Below are 16,119 nucleotides of genomic sequence, written 5' to 3' on the forward strand. Positions count from 1 at the left end.
ATTCAAATACAGGCAGGATCACCCATGGCAGACAGGTTTCAGCTGAGCATCCAGACTAAGTCAGGCTAGGAAGAAGGACCTGGTGGTCTACTTCTGAAAAGAATTAGCCAGTGAAAACCTTATGAATAGCAGCAGAACATTGTCTGGTATAGTGCCGGGAAATGAGCCCCTCAGGTTGGAAGGTGCTCAAAGGACAACTGGGGAAGAGTTTCCTTCTCAAAGTAGAGTTGACCTCAATGATGTGGATGGAGTCATGCTTTCAGGACCTTCATTTGCTGGGAGGTGTTGTGAGAGATCTGGGAGTCGAGGGCAGAGAGAAAGGCCAAACCAGTGAGCAGCAAGGAGAGCCATTAACAAAGGAGAAAAAAAGAAAGCTGAGGTCACACTTGTGGTCCAGTTCATAAGCAATCACAGGGATGGTGCAGGACTGGGCAGTGTCTTGTTCAGTTGTGTGTGGGGTCCCTACAAGTCAAGGGCTGGCTTGATGGCAGCTAACAACAACCATGTGGTGAGGTTTATGTGTTAGAAAGATCTCTCTGGCAATAGAAAAGACCAGTTGGAAGCCAGTGAAATCAGAAGCAGGGAAACCAGTAAAAATGGCACAGCAGAAGTCCTGACAAAGGATAAGGAAGGTCTGAAGGAGACGGTGGCAGTGCAGGTGGAAAGGGTGGGCAGAAGGATGGCGGGGGATAGTGGGAAGCAGAACTGGTAGGAGTTAAATAGGAAAGGTCCCCTGTTATGGTTCGGGAAGAAAAAGTGAGTGGTGGTGTACTCACCAACTTACAGACTGCGGCAAGAGAAGCAGGCTCGGGGCAGGAGGGAGAGCAGAAGAAAAGGTGATGAGACTCCAGGTGCTGTGGGCAGTTAGGATGCGACGGTCAGTACAGCTGGGTGTGCATGCGGCTCTAGGAAAAGTGAGGCTGGCTTAGAAAATACTTCAGATTAGGCAGTGAGCAAACTCATGGTCACGATGACATTGCCGAGATGAGTGAAGTGAGATGAGAAAAGGCCACAGAAGGAGCTGTCCCAGGCTGGGTCCTCCAGAAACCAAATTCAGAAACAGAGTGAATCTGCGTGCTTATTAGGGACTACCTTGGGATAGAGGAGGCTTGGTTAAAGCGCTCAGCTGCTAACTGAAAGGTCGGTGGTTGGAACCCATCAGCCACTCTGCGGAAGAAAGATGTGGCAGTCAGCTTCCTTAAAGATTACAGCCTTGGAAACCTTGTAGGGAAGTTCTACTGTGTCCTACAAGGTCATTATGAGTCAGAATTGACTTGACAGCAACCAGTTTGGTTTGGTTTTGGTTTTTGACCATTGGGAACCACCATCTGTGTTTGTCAGTTTGTCATACAGCAATGGCTTGCATGTTGCTGTGATGCTGGAAGCTATGCCACTGGTATTTCAAATATGAACAAGGTCACCCATGGTAGACAGGTTTCAGCAGAGCTTCCAGACTCAGACATATTAGGAAGAAAGGCCTGGTGATCTACTACCAAAACTCTATGAATCACAACAGAGTGCTTGTCCAATACAGTGCTGGAAGATGAGCCCCCAAGGTTTGAAGGCACTCAAAATACACGACAGCTGTGACAATGGACTCAAGCACATAAATGATCAAGAAGATGGCGCAGCACCAGGCAATGCTTCTTTTCCTGTACATAGGGTCTCCATGAGTTTGGAGGCAACTCAAAGGCAACTAATAACAGCAACTGCCTGCGGAAGGGAGGGGGAGAAGCAGGATAGGGCACTAAAATGGCTGTCCAAGTTGACTATACTGGGCTGAAATGGTCAGGCCTTTATTCCTTTGCCTCCATCAAAGAGCCACCCCAGGAAGGGCCCTGGGCAAGGCAGTTCTCTGTAGCTGAAGTAATCCCTAAGAGGGCTGACACCTGAAGGCTGCAAGCTGACAGCACTCCCACCAACTGGGCAATAATTCTTTCAGGAAGGGGTCTGGTTCCCATGTCCTTTTCAGGCTGGAGGTGCTGCTTTGCCCATTGACTCATGTTTGGGCAAGGCAGGAACAAATGGCACCCAAGTACATCACCTGGGTGCCAAGCGTTTCCCTCCTTGACCCTCTAAGGTGACAACGGCCCTATCGCTTTCCAATGATCACAGTAAATCACCTCTGCAGGATGGTGACACAAGGACCCAAAGTGCCCAGGAGACAACCATCGATTGCTTAGTGGGCAATTGCTGTGTCCCCTAGTGGAAGTGTTCTCCCTTTGGGAAACAGGACCTCTCATCCTGCAGTCCAGATTTGTGGGTTCCTTGGGAGTGACAGTAGGTGGAATCACTCCTGCCCCCACCCCGTGGTTTCCTGACTCATGTAGTCTTCCTTAAGGGTGGCAGTAATTTCCATCATCCTCCCCACAGGCCAAGCACCCCGTGGTGTCACTGGTGTTGGAGACACCCAGGGCTGGTGTCACCCACCCCCCCACCAGCAACGAAAACAGCAACAGCGCATGCTTGTAGCCATGCTAGACGAAATCTATCACCCGCCCCCCCCACACACCTGGTAGAAGGATGGGGGAAGGAGGGGCAGGCCGAGCCCCCCATTGCTTCCCACGCACCACTTCCCTGAGCGCATGCACAGACCCCTCCCTGCCTCCTGGCTTTCCCCTCCTCCTGGTGACAGTCTGGACCCTGAAGGTCTGAAAACTCTGCAGTGCTCCCAAGATGGTGGCAGTTCCATGCACGGAGGCTGGCCTGGCGTCACACTTGGCGCTGCTGGAAGTGTTTACCCGCTCTGATGGTGTCATCCTCTGCAGTTTGCACCCCCTCGCACCCGCACCTCCTTAGTGACGCCACTGTGAGGGCCTAATGTATGGGTTACACCAATGTCCAAGTATGTCTATCCCAGTTGAACACTCAGGGACCAGGGAAATGACCCCAGATGGGCCTGCAGATCCAGTGGGCCCACAGTGGTGGGACCCTGGCCCAGGATTCCATTTACTACCTGGTTCCTGTATGCCACACTCACACAGGAAGACTATGAAGAGGCTTCAGGTCTCCAGATCTCTATTTCAGCTCTGGCCCTGGCCCCCTGTGATGGTTAGCATCGTGTGTCAGCTTGGCTGGGCCATGATTCTCAGTGGTTTGGCAGTTATGACTTAGTTTGGCGGTCATATAATATTGAAATGACCTCCAGGATGAGATCTGATATAATGTGATTGCCTCCATGATGGGATCTGCTGTGAGTATCCAATCAGTGTAAAGGGAGTTTCCTGGGGGGTGTGGCCTGCATCCAATACAAGTGGACTTTCTCGCAAGGCTCCTGGGCTTTTGCAGACTCTGGATCCTGCAGCTGGCTCCTGTTCTTCTGACATCCGTTTCTTGGGATTTGAGCTAGCAGTTTACCAAATTCTGTCTTAGTTATCTAGTACTGCTATAGCAGAAATACCACAAGTGGATGGCTTCAACAAACAGAAGTTTATTCTCCCAGTCTAGTAGGCTAGAAGTCTGAACTCAGGGTGCCAGCTCAAGGGGAAAGGCTTCTCTCTCTGTTGGCTCTGGTGGAAGGTCCTTGTCAACAATCTTCTCCAGTTGAGGAGCTTCTCAGGGCAGAGACCCCAGGTCTAAAGGATATGCTATTTTCCTGGCTCTTATTTGTTAGTGGTATGAGGTCCCCATGTTTCTATGCTTGCTTCTCTTTTTTATATCTTAAAGGAGATTGTCTTGCCTGCCGATCTTGGGATTCACTGGTCTTTGCAGCTTGTGAGCCAGAGCCCTGCTGTCTGACTGGCTGATCTTGGGTTCACCAGCCCCTGTGGCTATATAAACCAGAAGAAGCCTGCAGCTTGGCCCATGGACTTGGTATGCACCAGTCTCTACAAACATGTGAGTCATTTCCTTAATATAAATCTCTCTCTCTCTCTATTTATCTGCTATACTGGTTTTGCTTCTCTAGAAAACCCAGCCTAACAGTCTCCAGCAGTCCTTGGATTGTTTTGGTATGCCTCTTGCCTAGTGTACTGTTACCTAAGTGACCATTGGTTCCTTTGGAGAGGGGCTGGAGCAAACATTACTGGGTACACTTGCCATGGTGTGGCAGTGGCACCTCTAATTAGTGGGTTTCAGGTCCAGAAACTGAGCATAGGATCATAATATTTTATTGGGGTGACTGACCTTAGCCTCCTAATCACCTTTCCTTGATTTCTTCTGACCATATAAGTTGAATAGTACCCTTGCTGGCTGCCAATTGATTTTGCCTCTAGGAGTTCCATGTTCTATTAACTATCTCCCCAAGTCTCTGCAGTTGAGCCCCCTTGGTTACCAGTCTGACCTTGCAATATTGTACCTACCAGCTGCTCATGGTTCATCACTGCTTGGCCCTTATGGTTTTGGGGGATGTATCACCCCTGTTGCTATCAGTAACTTAGTTCTGTAATGGCCTCTCCTCCTCTCAGTTCTAGTTTACAGGGAGAGCTACCACCGCGTTCACCAACTTATTCCCCTGGCTCCGGCTAGGCTCCTGGTACATGCTAGCTAAGACTTGTAGCTCCTTTGTGAGTATAGGCCCTTTCTTCCCTTTTCAGGCCTAGTATGTTGGTTATGTTGCTACTCAACCCTGGTTATGGTCCGAGAGGGGTGATGGGGACAGACTCTAAAAAGGGCCTGTGTTGTCTTGCAGCAAGAAAGGTCTGTCTTCAATGCACCATCTTCAAACAATGAAGGGAGCACAAGATCTTGATATGGGGGTGAGGAGAGGTGCACTGCTGCAGGCTAGAAGGGTTCAGAGGAGTCTGGAAACTCAAGATTTTCAGAGACATTCATCTAGTTAACACTATACCATGTGTCAGGGTCCCATTCTTTCACAATCAGGGTCTAGACCTTGGTATGCAGACCTGCTCTGGTTGGGTTTAACCTTCTCTGGGCTGAGCCACTGTAGTGATTAAGGCTTCTATTTGTTCCTAGGCTTTCTCAGCCCTTGAGCTGCAGCAGGTAAGCCTTGTACACTCAAGGATGCCCTCTGGCTTTTGCACTTGGCTTTTACTGGCCTGTTAAACACTCTCAGCCTTGTCTAGAGAAGTGGCTCCCAAGCTTGAATCCACGTTAGAATTCCCTGGGGGGGCTTTTTAAAACACAGATTGTTGAGTCCCATTTCCAGAGTTTCTGATTCAGTAGGTCTAGGGTGGGGCCCTGGAATGTGCATCTCTAACAAGTTTTCAGGACCATACTTGGAGAACCACTAGAGAATCAATTGTCTAACAATAGCCATCTGCTCTCCTGTCCTCATAGTTGCTATCTCCGCATACTTTTTAAGTGCACGGAGATCACCAGCAGGGGGGTTCTCTTTACTAGACTGCCCCCCACCATTCACCACTGGTGCAAGTTTTCACAGTAAGACCGCTCCCTGACTCAGGAGGCTCCCACCAGTGACGGGGCCCTCAATGCCAGCCTCACAGGGAGTGATTCAGCTCCAAGACCCTTCACTATTGCCTGCTTTCTGGAACTACTTCTGACATCACCTGTCACAGACTGGGCCTTTAGGAAGCAAACTCTGACTGGGAATTCAGTGTGTAGGATGTTTATTAGAGAGTGTACTTGGGATCAACCCTGAGGTGGTGGTGGGGGAAGAACGACTGGGCAAAGGGAGGGAGAAATGAAGTGGCAATGCGAACCCCACAGGCTCCACAGGCCCCTGGGCACACTGGAGCTAAGGGGACCTGGCAGCACTGTCCTGCACTGGTCTGAATGGCCTGGCCTGTATGCTCCTGCCTCCATCTGGCATTAAATATGGGCTGCCCTGGGAAGTGAAAGGCCTTGGGTAAAGCTGCTCTCTCTGCAGCTGGTGCAGACTCTGCAGGACGTAACAGCAGTCTTTCTGCTAACAGTGCTGCCAGCAGCTGGGATAAGTCCTCTCTTGAAGTGACCTACGCAGCCCATCCAGAGCCCATGAAAGTCTTTAGAGACAGCACCATGGCTGATGGAGGTTCCTGAGGGAAAGGAGAGGGCCAGAGCACAGGTTGGTGGATTAACCTTTGACAAGAGGAGGGAGGTAAGAATGGGGACAGATGCAGGTAAGTGTTTGAGTGGAGGGACAAGATGATGGGGAAATCAAGCCTGATAACCTCTAACTTCTTTGTAAACTCAGAACAGCACCATCAGCTGAATTTGGGCTTGGACTTGGTTAGGGCTTAGGAGAGAAGAGCCCCCAAGGGGAACAAGAGAGGATGCTATCTAGGGACTTCAAAGCAGTGTTTCAGGGGCGCTGAGGTAAGAGCGTGGCTGGTTGTGGCCCCTGCCTGCCGGGACATGTGGTTTCCCTAGCAGAGCTCAGAGCCAACTACTGCAGTAGAACAAAACACTGGCCAGTCCTGCACCATCCTCATGATCATTGTCATGCTTGAGCCCACTGTTGCAGCCACTGTGTCAGTACATCTTGTTGAGGGTCTTCCTCTTTTGCACTGTCCCTGTACTTTACCAATCATAATGTCCTTCTCCAGGGACTGATCTCTCCTCACATGTCCAGAGTATATGAGATGCAGTCTCACCATCCTTGCCTCTAAGCAGCACTCTGGTTGTACTTCTTCTAAGACAGACTTGTTTGTTCTTTTGGCGGTTCATTCCATGTTCTTCACCAACACCATAATTCAAAGGCATCAATTCTTCTGTCTTCCTTATTCATTGCTCAGCTTTTGCATGCATATGAGGTGCTTGAAAACACCATGGCATGGGTCAGGCGCAACTTAGTCCTTAAAGTGACATCTTTCCTTTTTAACACTTAAAAGAGGTCTTTTGCAGCAGATTTTCCCAATGCAATGTCGTTTGACTTCTTGACTGCTGCTTCCATGGGCGTTGATTGTGGATCCAAGTAAAATGAAATCTGTTCCATTACAAACCTTTAATCTCCCTGTTTTCTGTCACACTTCTCATCCCTGCCCCGCATTACTGCTCCAGGTTCCAAGCCTGGGGCCCCTCTGGGCTCTGGCAGTTGGGCTGGGTGCCTCCTCTATCCCTGCTGTCTGGCATATTCCTCTGTAGCTGCCTCTGTCTGCTGTTCCATTACAAGAGATGATTATATCCACTTTCCATCTTCCAGAAATGTGTGGAAATCCCTTGTCCACTGTTGTCCTCTGCCCATTCTCTTCTTGTTGGGGATTTTAATTCATTTCTATCACATTAATAGGTTTAAACTAGAGGGAGAAGTGAAGATGTACATTCATGTGTCTGTATTCCATCCTAAATCAGAATCTCCACAGATAAAATGAGCAGTGAGAGGCAGATAATGGGCGCTCAACATGTGCAATGCGAGCAGTGAACACAAATCTTATTCCTCTTTCATTTCCCACAGTCTCGGCAGTGCCATGCTCTGAGAGAGAATAAATGCTGGCCTGAATGACTAATAACATCGAGCATCTTTTCATGTGCTTATTTGTCATCTGTAAATCTTCTTTGGTGAGGTTTTGTTAAAATACGTTGTCCATTTTTAAACAGAATGTTTGTTTTCTCATTTTTGAGAGTTCTTTGTATATTCTGGATACAAATCCTTTATCAGATATATATTTTGCAAAGATTTTCTCCCAGTCTGTGGTTTGTCTTTTTGTTCTCTTAGCAGTGTCTTTTGAAGAGCTGACATTTTTAATTTTTCTGAAGTCCAGTTTATCAGTTTCTTCTTTTATAGACCATACTTTTGGTGTTGTACCTAAAAAAAAAAAATCTTTGCATAATCCAAGCTCACAAAGAGTTTCTCCTAGGTTTCCTTCTAGAAGTTTTACAGTTTTAGGTTTGCTGTCCATTTTGAGTTATGATGCAAAGTATGAATTGAAGTCTATTAGCCATTAATGAAAGGCAAGCCAGAAGATAATACTACATACCTATTAAAACCCAGGTCGATTCCAACTCATAGTGACCCTACAGGACAGAGTAGAACTGCCCCATAGAGTTTCCAAGGAGCGCCTGGCGGATCTGAACTGCCGACCTCTTGGTTAGCAGCCGTAGGACTTAACCACTATGCCACTAGAGTTTGCTACATACCTATTAATAATAAAAAAAAAATAGGACGGCTAAAATTACAAAGGCTGACCGTACTAAGTAGCTGGTATGGCCCTCGCTGTTTGGGGAGAATGTGGAAGGACTGGAACTGGCAAACACTGTCGGTGGGAACGTAAAATGGTACAATCATGATGGAAAAGTTCTGTGGTTTCTTAAAAAGTTAAACATATACCTACCATATGATCCAGCCATTTTACTCAGAGGTATTTACCTACAAAAATGAAAGTGTATGTCCATACAAAGACTTACTTGTACACATAGTTCACAGCAGCTTTCTTGTAACATCCAGAAACGGGAAACAACCTAAATGAACATTAACAAGTGAAGGGATAAGCCATATGGAGCCGAGCTACTCAGCCATAAGAGGAATGAACTATTAGTACACACACCAACATGGATGAACCTCAAAATAATTATGCTGAGTCAAAGAAGCCAGACAAAAAATATTACATACTGTAGCATTTCATTTATATAAAACTCTGGAAAATGCAACCTAATCGGTAGTGACAGAAACAAATGGTGGGATGATGTAGAAAGGAGATGATCAAAGGGTTTGAGGAAACCTTTGGGGGTGATGGGCATGTTCACTATCTTGATTGAAGCAGTGGTTTCACAGGTTATACAGGTGTCTAAATTTCAATTATACATTTTAAATTGTGCAATTACTGTATGTCAATTACACCTTAATATAACAGTTAAAAATACTACTGATCTGGAAATTAACCCTATTATCATTGATAATTAGCAAACAGAACTATAAAAATACTTGTCCTCTTAAATTTTGATTTAAAAAGGTGAACTCTGATACTGTGACTTAAACCCCAACAGTGAGTCTTAAAACAATCTGACAAAATGGGCCCTGTTTGCTTTAGCATACTCTCTTAACCCTTTCAAGGCTTCCTTATTTCAGCTCTGCAGCATCCCACATTTGTAAAATTGAAGGGCCCTCAGCAGGGTTATCGGCCACCATTCACCTTGTCCTCTCCTAATCCTTTCTGCCTCTCTGAGAGGTACTAATTATTTCCATTTTGCAGATGAGGATGTTACTGGGTGGAAGTCCCAGGTTCTTGCTCAGCATGACTTGTATCAGCCAATAAACAAGAGACTGAGGTGGGAGGACAGGAAAGGCACCTTTATTTCATTGTACAAGGAAAAGGAGTCAAGTCGCTGTTGATGCCAAGACTGCTCACTAAAGGCGGGCAGTTAAGTTACTTTTAAAGGGGTTTACAAGTAGGGAATTCATAAAGTCATATCAGCAACATTCTTAATCGCACTACAAAGGCGCAGTGGGGTTCACAGAGAACCTCCAAGCAGTGTTCATTCTGAACTATGGCCCAGCTCAGCATTATTTGGCTTATTATCAGGGAGGGGCAAATATTCGACCTAGGCCTTTTGCTGTGGTTTACTGACTTCTTGTTGGTTTATAACTATTTGCTAAATATCAAAAGAAAAAAAGTGGCTTTTATGCCCTATTTATGTGCATGTCTCCCTAAAAGATTCTTTTTTCTTTCAGATTATCTTCACTATTGTCTTTATACCTCAGGGCCCAGCTGATGTGTCTTTATGAGTCTTTGTGAGTCCAGCTCCAGCTGGGTCACATTATTTATGCTCAACGACAGGGAAAAATGGCTCCAATATTATCTCCTAAATCCTTCTTTTCTTTTGATTGGAGATTGGGGATATTAATACCTGGACTTAGTTGAGCCCTTAAATGACAGCTCTTTAAACTCACAGTGCTAGTTTTCCACCAGATACCATCTGGTTCTTCACCAGGGTCTTAAGTAAGAGCGATGTTCTCATCAATTGCATTGCCGAAGCGAGCAGACTCAATGTACATCAACATTTTAGCCCGAGGCCTTCTTTTGCACTTTTAAGTGTGTAAGACAAGCAAAGATAAGTTTTATTATACCTAATACTGTCAGGATGCAGACTAAGAACATTACTATCCCTTGCAGTAGTGATCTAGCCCATGGTTTTATTCCTGATGGTAACCAAGCAGATAAATCTGGTGTTTGAAAGGGTGTTACAGTGTGTAACCTAGTAGCTTGCTGTCTAATTCTATGTATATCCTGTTCTTCTACTCCTGTGTCATTTATCCAACTGCAACAAGAGGTATTTGCTACAGCACCGACCACACTTTCTTGGGCTAATAAAAAAATCTAAAGCTATTTTGTTATCTCATGTCACCGTCGCTAATGAGGTCAGAGATTACTGTTGTGTTTTTATCCCTCTAGCAACTTCATCTGCTATTTGTCCCACAGTGATGGGCAAATTTCTTAAAGATTTCTCCAATTCAACTATACTATAACTAGAAATTAAAGCTACCAACTATACCCTGAGTGTTGGACCAATGGGCTTGTTTTTGACTCTCATTTTACAGTGTGTAACAATTTGACATTACCTTTTCAATATTTACTAGCATCATTACTATGAATATCTACAGGTAGTCTTAAAATTCTCAAAGTGCATTGCCCATGCAGTCTCCAGGAATCTAAACAAGAAATTGCCCATGTAAACTCACTGTCACTTGGAAAGGAATCATTTAAAATCAGTATAGTTGGATCCACCATGAAAAACATACATCCATAAGGAGCACACAGAGTTTGTCTAGAGGAAACTGAGGGTATAGAAGAATTCACATGTAACAACCAGATTTTCATTAGAGAATACGTGATTAGCAAGATAATACAGGATGGACCTCTCCTGTTGAAGGCCTTCAGTTAATCTGTCTAAAACATACTAAGTCTTCTTCTCCAGGGCAAGCTGCCCCTCCTTGGCTTACCTATTAACAGTCATGGATCACTTTCTCAGAAGCACAAGTGTCACAAAACTGTCTTAATGACAAAGGACTTCTAATTCAAGAGTTACAATATCTAAACCTATTAGTTAAATTCAGGAGAAAGGAAAATGGTTTCTTATATCCAGAAAGTAGGACCTTAAAACATCAGCAATGTTTCCACATAAAACCCATACTATTCCTTTACTCAGTCTTATGTAGTTAATTTCTGTTACACGTGATTCTGGATCAGCTGCCATCTCTGAGCCCATCAGCTTCTACATAAGAGTTTTGGAAATCTTGATTCAGTCTAGTCAGTTCTTTTTATAAGTCTAATATCTTTTTGTTGAGATATTTTGGTCAAATGTTTTCAGCAAATTAGTGAAGTAAAAACTTATCTGCAGATGACAAATCTTAATATGGCCATGATTAATTTATAAACATAATACTCTTAATTATAAAAACATCTAAAACCAAATAAAGTCAGTTAAAAAAAAAAACTTTAGATAAAAATATTTTTAAATATAATGAAAAAAACCTTATTTTTAAAGAGCTTCAGATATAATATACTACATAATAATTTTGAGATATAATACCATATAGTTAGAATATACCAAGATTATCAAGTCTCTGAATATCTGAATAGTAATAAAAAGACTTCACAGGTCATCAGAGTGAATGCCCTAGTTAAACCATTGGCTTTGATGCTAGATTCAAAAAAATAAAGTTGTGGCCAGGTTACCAATAAAGAAATAATAATAAAATTATGGCATAATATTATGCATTTGCTATCTAATATTAGGCAAAAACATAAGAGGAAATATTAACATATAAATTCTGACCCAAAGAGAATCAGATGTTTCTCTTGATTTTGACTACACATTCCATGTAATTTATTAGCAAAAGCTTTTTAGCACTTTTATAAAAATTTTTTGTGGCTTTCTATGAAGTTTCAGAGTCATCAAGAGTTTATTATAGGTCACCATGAAATAATACTTAGGTTATTTAACCAAAGATCTTAAAGTAAAAACATTATTTAAAAAAAAAAACATTATTATTATTTTTAAAGTCACGTGGCTTGGTTTTCAACTCAGGAATCTTATTCTAACGAGAAAGCAAACCTCTGTCTTTGAGGCAGATTACACAAAGAATAAATTAACTGTTCAACTCAGAAATCGAAGACAATTTTGTAATTTTAATAGCAAGAAACCCAATTCTTTGTTTTATATGCTATTTAACATTAAAGCTCTTAAAAAATCTCATAAATTAGACCATTAAACTTTAGTCAGATAAAATTTTGGACCATATCAAATAACAAAATTCTTTTTAATAAACCTCTTAAATATTGTCTTTTTTGCATATCTTACAGTACTTTCTTTTAAAATCGCAAAATAAACACATTCATTAGCAGACATATATATAAAAATATATATTTTACATATAATTACATATATCCTCTCGTGAAATAAAAAACAAAAGTATATAAGCTTTAATTATGACAAATATCTATAAACTCAATTTAACATCAGTAAGTTAACTAAAAGGTCCTAGAAATTATTTTAAGCCTGTATGCCATAAAACACAATTGTTGTTGAAAGAAAGTCTGTTTAAACATTCTAAGTTTTCATTCAACTTTTATTATTTCCCATATTTTCCCAATCTAATTTTAGCCCCTAAAGATTTTATCAACTGGCTTTGGAAATCACAAAGTCTCTGTGATTTCTATTTTTTTTTTTTTTTGGCTTCTTAAAGTTCCCCTACAGTAAAGAGAACTTGTTTACTGTTCTTTTATGATTGGGATCCACCCAATTTCTGATAACTATAGTAAACTTGGGAACTCTGGTGGTGTAGTGGTTAAGTGCTATGGCTGTTAACCAAAGTGTTGGCAGTTCAAACCCACCGGGACTCCTTGGAAACTGTATGGGACAGTTCTCTGTGCTATAGGGTCACCATGAATCGGAATCAACTTGATGGCAATGAGTTTGGTTTTCGTTTTTTTATAGTAAGTTTCCTGGAGCTATATGACCTGGGAGACTGGGGACCTGAGGGGCCTGATGTTGCCCCCACCCTCCCTGTTTTTGACTCATGGTAGAAGATAAGATTAGGCCATTCCGATTCATTTACATATGTTTAAATTGATCTAGACATTTTGAAAGGCTGTCTACCCAGTAATACCAAAACTCTTTAGCAATTCTGTAAATGAATTAAATCAATTCTTGGCTAGCCATTTTGTCCCCCTGGGCTTGTCCTATGCTTCCTTTTACCCACTCTGAAACTACCAGTTGTACGTTAAGACAAAATTATTCTTTTTCCTTAAATAAAATATGTTGCTTAAGTTACTTAGAAAGGTTTTACCTTTAAGATAGACTTAACCATAAAGTTTTTCAATATAGCTACTAAAAATCTAAATCATAAGACAGACACAAGACAGTTTTTCTTGGATGAGGAAAAGAGCTGAGATTCTAAGGCAGCCTTACAAAAAAACAGCAATTCTCAGCCATCGCCTCCAACCTGATACAAAACAGAAACTTAGACACAATGCTCTAGACCAAAAGCAAGCTCTCAGAACAGAATGAGACAGGAAGACCACATGAACTCACTGAATACCACACAAAACAAGGATATGGGCATTCTAGTTTCTTAAAGTGTATATAAATATGAACCCTAAACCACTGTCTCGGAAGCAGGGGACAAATCCTGGCTTATTTATCAAAGATGTTAAGCTCTAAGGTTCAAACTTTTGGTTTCCTTCTTTTTGAACTTAATTCATTCTACTGGCTAGAGACTTAGTCTCTTATTTCAGACCTTAAATATGCTAGTTCCTCCAACTGGAAATTACTTTAAGGTAGCTACTGATGATTTTAACATTGTGATTATTGAGAAACTGTATCATGAAATAGGTACAGAACTATCACTTCACCCTTAAATTTCATAAAACAGATCAGGAGCTACCACTTCTCCCTGTGAATTTCATAACACAGGTCAGGAGCTGCCACCTCCCCTTAAAATTTGGCAAAACAGGGCACTATTTTCCAGGTTTTCTCTGAGCCACAAAAAGAAACCTAATGAGGAAGGCCTCAGGGTTTGGACAGTGTTTAGCTTAGACCAACATGTACCTTTATTATGCGAGAGTTTGCTTGCAGGTGGCAGGCAGCCTAGTGCTCTAGCCTGTGTCACGACCACCTTATCCCCTCATGGGAGTCTTTAAAACTCATGATAAGCACCAGTGACCACCCTAAAGGCTTTTTACTGGTCATACCTGCCAGAATTTTAGTGGCTTATAGTGGCTCAGAGGTCTTTGAAAATAGAATTACCTCTTTAATGTTTCATATACCCAAATCCAGACCTAAACTACAGTTCACCAAGAGTTACTAGATATCACTCTTAAAAGGTCAAGCAAAAATGTAAGAAAGATCCTCCTTAATCAAACAACTGGTTTTAGAAACAAATATGCTAAACAAAACTTAAGAAAACATGAGGAAAAGGAAAAAAAAAAAAAACAAGCAAAAGCTCGTTTTTTGAGAGCACTCACCCCACCACTGTTAAAGGGACATGGAGTGCAAATGCTTGGGTCCAGAAGATAGGGTCTCTCTTTTTGCCGGCTTCTGCTCCACAGTCCAGGTCTCCTCGAGGTTGACTGGATTCATGGTTTTAGAATCCCTGCAGCAATTACACCATTAACTCTTGCAGGGGGAAAACACCACAAAGTTTAATAAAGCAAAAAGAAAGGTTTTATTCAGTATATAAAGGGGCAAAAGTAAGAAAGGGACAAGCATGCTGCCAGAACCATGTCTATTTGAGTCTCTGTTCCCAGTTCTTAAGGATGTATCTTAGCAGGCTGGATTCTGGGACCCCTTGAATGTTCCCCATTCTCTGGATATACATACTTACACACCCACACAACCTAATCTAGTGCACCACTTTAACAGGTACCTGAGCCTTGTTACGCCCTCAGCAGTCAATTCCTCCCGCTTCTTTGGGACTCTTCTAAGGCCTTAGCTAGGAATTATCCTGTTACTTACCAAATAACCTCAGATTTCTAACGCCCTCAATGGTCAATTTCTCCCATTTCTTGGGACTCTTGTAAGGCCATACCTAGATACTTACCAAATAACCCAGGCACATTTCATGTCTCTCACAAAGCCAAAGATTGGGTCCCAGGGGGAATTGCTTTTCAGAGCTGCTCCAAGGTCTCCAGGAGAAATCTGGTTGAGCCAGACATTGGGGTCAGTCTGTTTTCTGATCCACTTCAGGAACTAAGCAGATGGCTCCTGACTGGCTTGGCAGAACTGTTGCTGGGTGGAAAACCCAGGTTCTTGCTCAGCATGACTCTTATTGGCCAATAAACAAGAGACCAAGGTGGCAGAACAGGAAAGGAACCTACATTTCATTGTACAAGGAAAAAGAGACAGTCCGAGCTGCTGCTACCAGGACTGCCCACCAATTGCAGACAGGCAGTTACTTTTAAAGGTCGTTTTTACAAGTAGGGAGTTCATACAAATTACATCAGCAACATTCTTAATCATATTACAAAGGCCCAATGGGGTTTACATTTAACCTCCGAGCAAAAGCAGGATTCAAATGCAAAGCTGGGCTGGGGGACACTGGGTGGTAGGAGGAAAGGGGGAGGAGGTGAAGCCCAGCAAAGGAAACGAGAGTTTTCAATACAACACTGTGGGAAAGGAAGCCAGGCAAAGAAAACATGATTTTTAATACAGCACTGTGAAAGCTGGCTCAAAGAAACCGGGTCTTGAGAAAGGTTGAAAGGTTAGGCTAAAGCTCGTGCTTGTCCACGATCCAGTTCAGGGGGAGAAGGGAACTGGACCAAAAACGGTGCCTATACATTCTCCTGAGAACTTATTTAATGCAATTGTCCTGGATGCCATTCTTAAGGCTTCCTTCCAGTTACAGGGCTGGTAGGATGAGGATTCGATAAACCAAAGCTAAGCAAAACATATTATGATAGAAAGTAGCTGTTCTTAAAGGAACTTAATTAGAAAGCGATTGTCTCTTAAGGGCGACGTCTCATGACCCCTAAAGACGTTATGGCTGGCTTCAGCAGTTTTTACTCAACCAGCAAGGGATGGGGGGCGTAGAGGGAACAACTGAGAGCAAGTTCTGCTGGAAACCCTGAACATCCGTGAAAGGAAGTGCTCCCAGCAGAGGCCAGACTCGCCCAAGAACAGAAAGCCAGCGGCAGGCCGAGGTAAAGCCCCAGACCCCAGCGGAAGAAGACCGCCAGAGCTTCTGCCCCGGGAAGACCCGCCCACCCGGGAACCCGGAAGTGAAAGGGCGCCCGGCGTCCCCGCCGTCTCGCCTTTCTGGTCGGACCTACGGAGGCGGCGCTC

At 43.3% G+C, this 16,119-nt stretch overlaps 1 long non-coding RNA gene across 1 annotated transcript; it reads right to left on the reverse strand.

Moving 5' to 3' along the window:
• Positions 1 to 1,753: 1,753 nt before the first annotated feature.
• On the reverse strand, positions 1,754 to 16,076 carry LOC111752734 (uncharacterized). Its single transcript, XR_002787625.2, has 4 exons — positions 14,879 to 16,076; positions 14,304 to 14,431; positions 8,245 to 8,298; positions 1,754 to 7,645 (listed from the first exon to the last, which is right to left on the reverse strand). It is a non-coding gene; the product is annotated as an uncharacterized LOC111752734 (long non-coding RNA).
• Positions 16,077 to 16,119: the final 43 nt, after the last annotated feature.

This window comes from Loxodonta africana, chromosome 1 (genome assembly GCF_030014295.1).
Source record: "Loxodonta africana isolate mLoxAfr1 chromosome 1, mLoxAfr1.hap2, whole genome shotgun sequence".
Taxonomy (NCBI): Eukaryota; Metazoa; Chordata; class Mammalia; order Proboscidea; family Elephantidae; genus Loxodonta; species Loxodonta africana.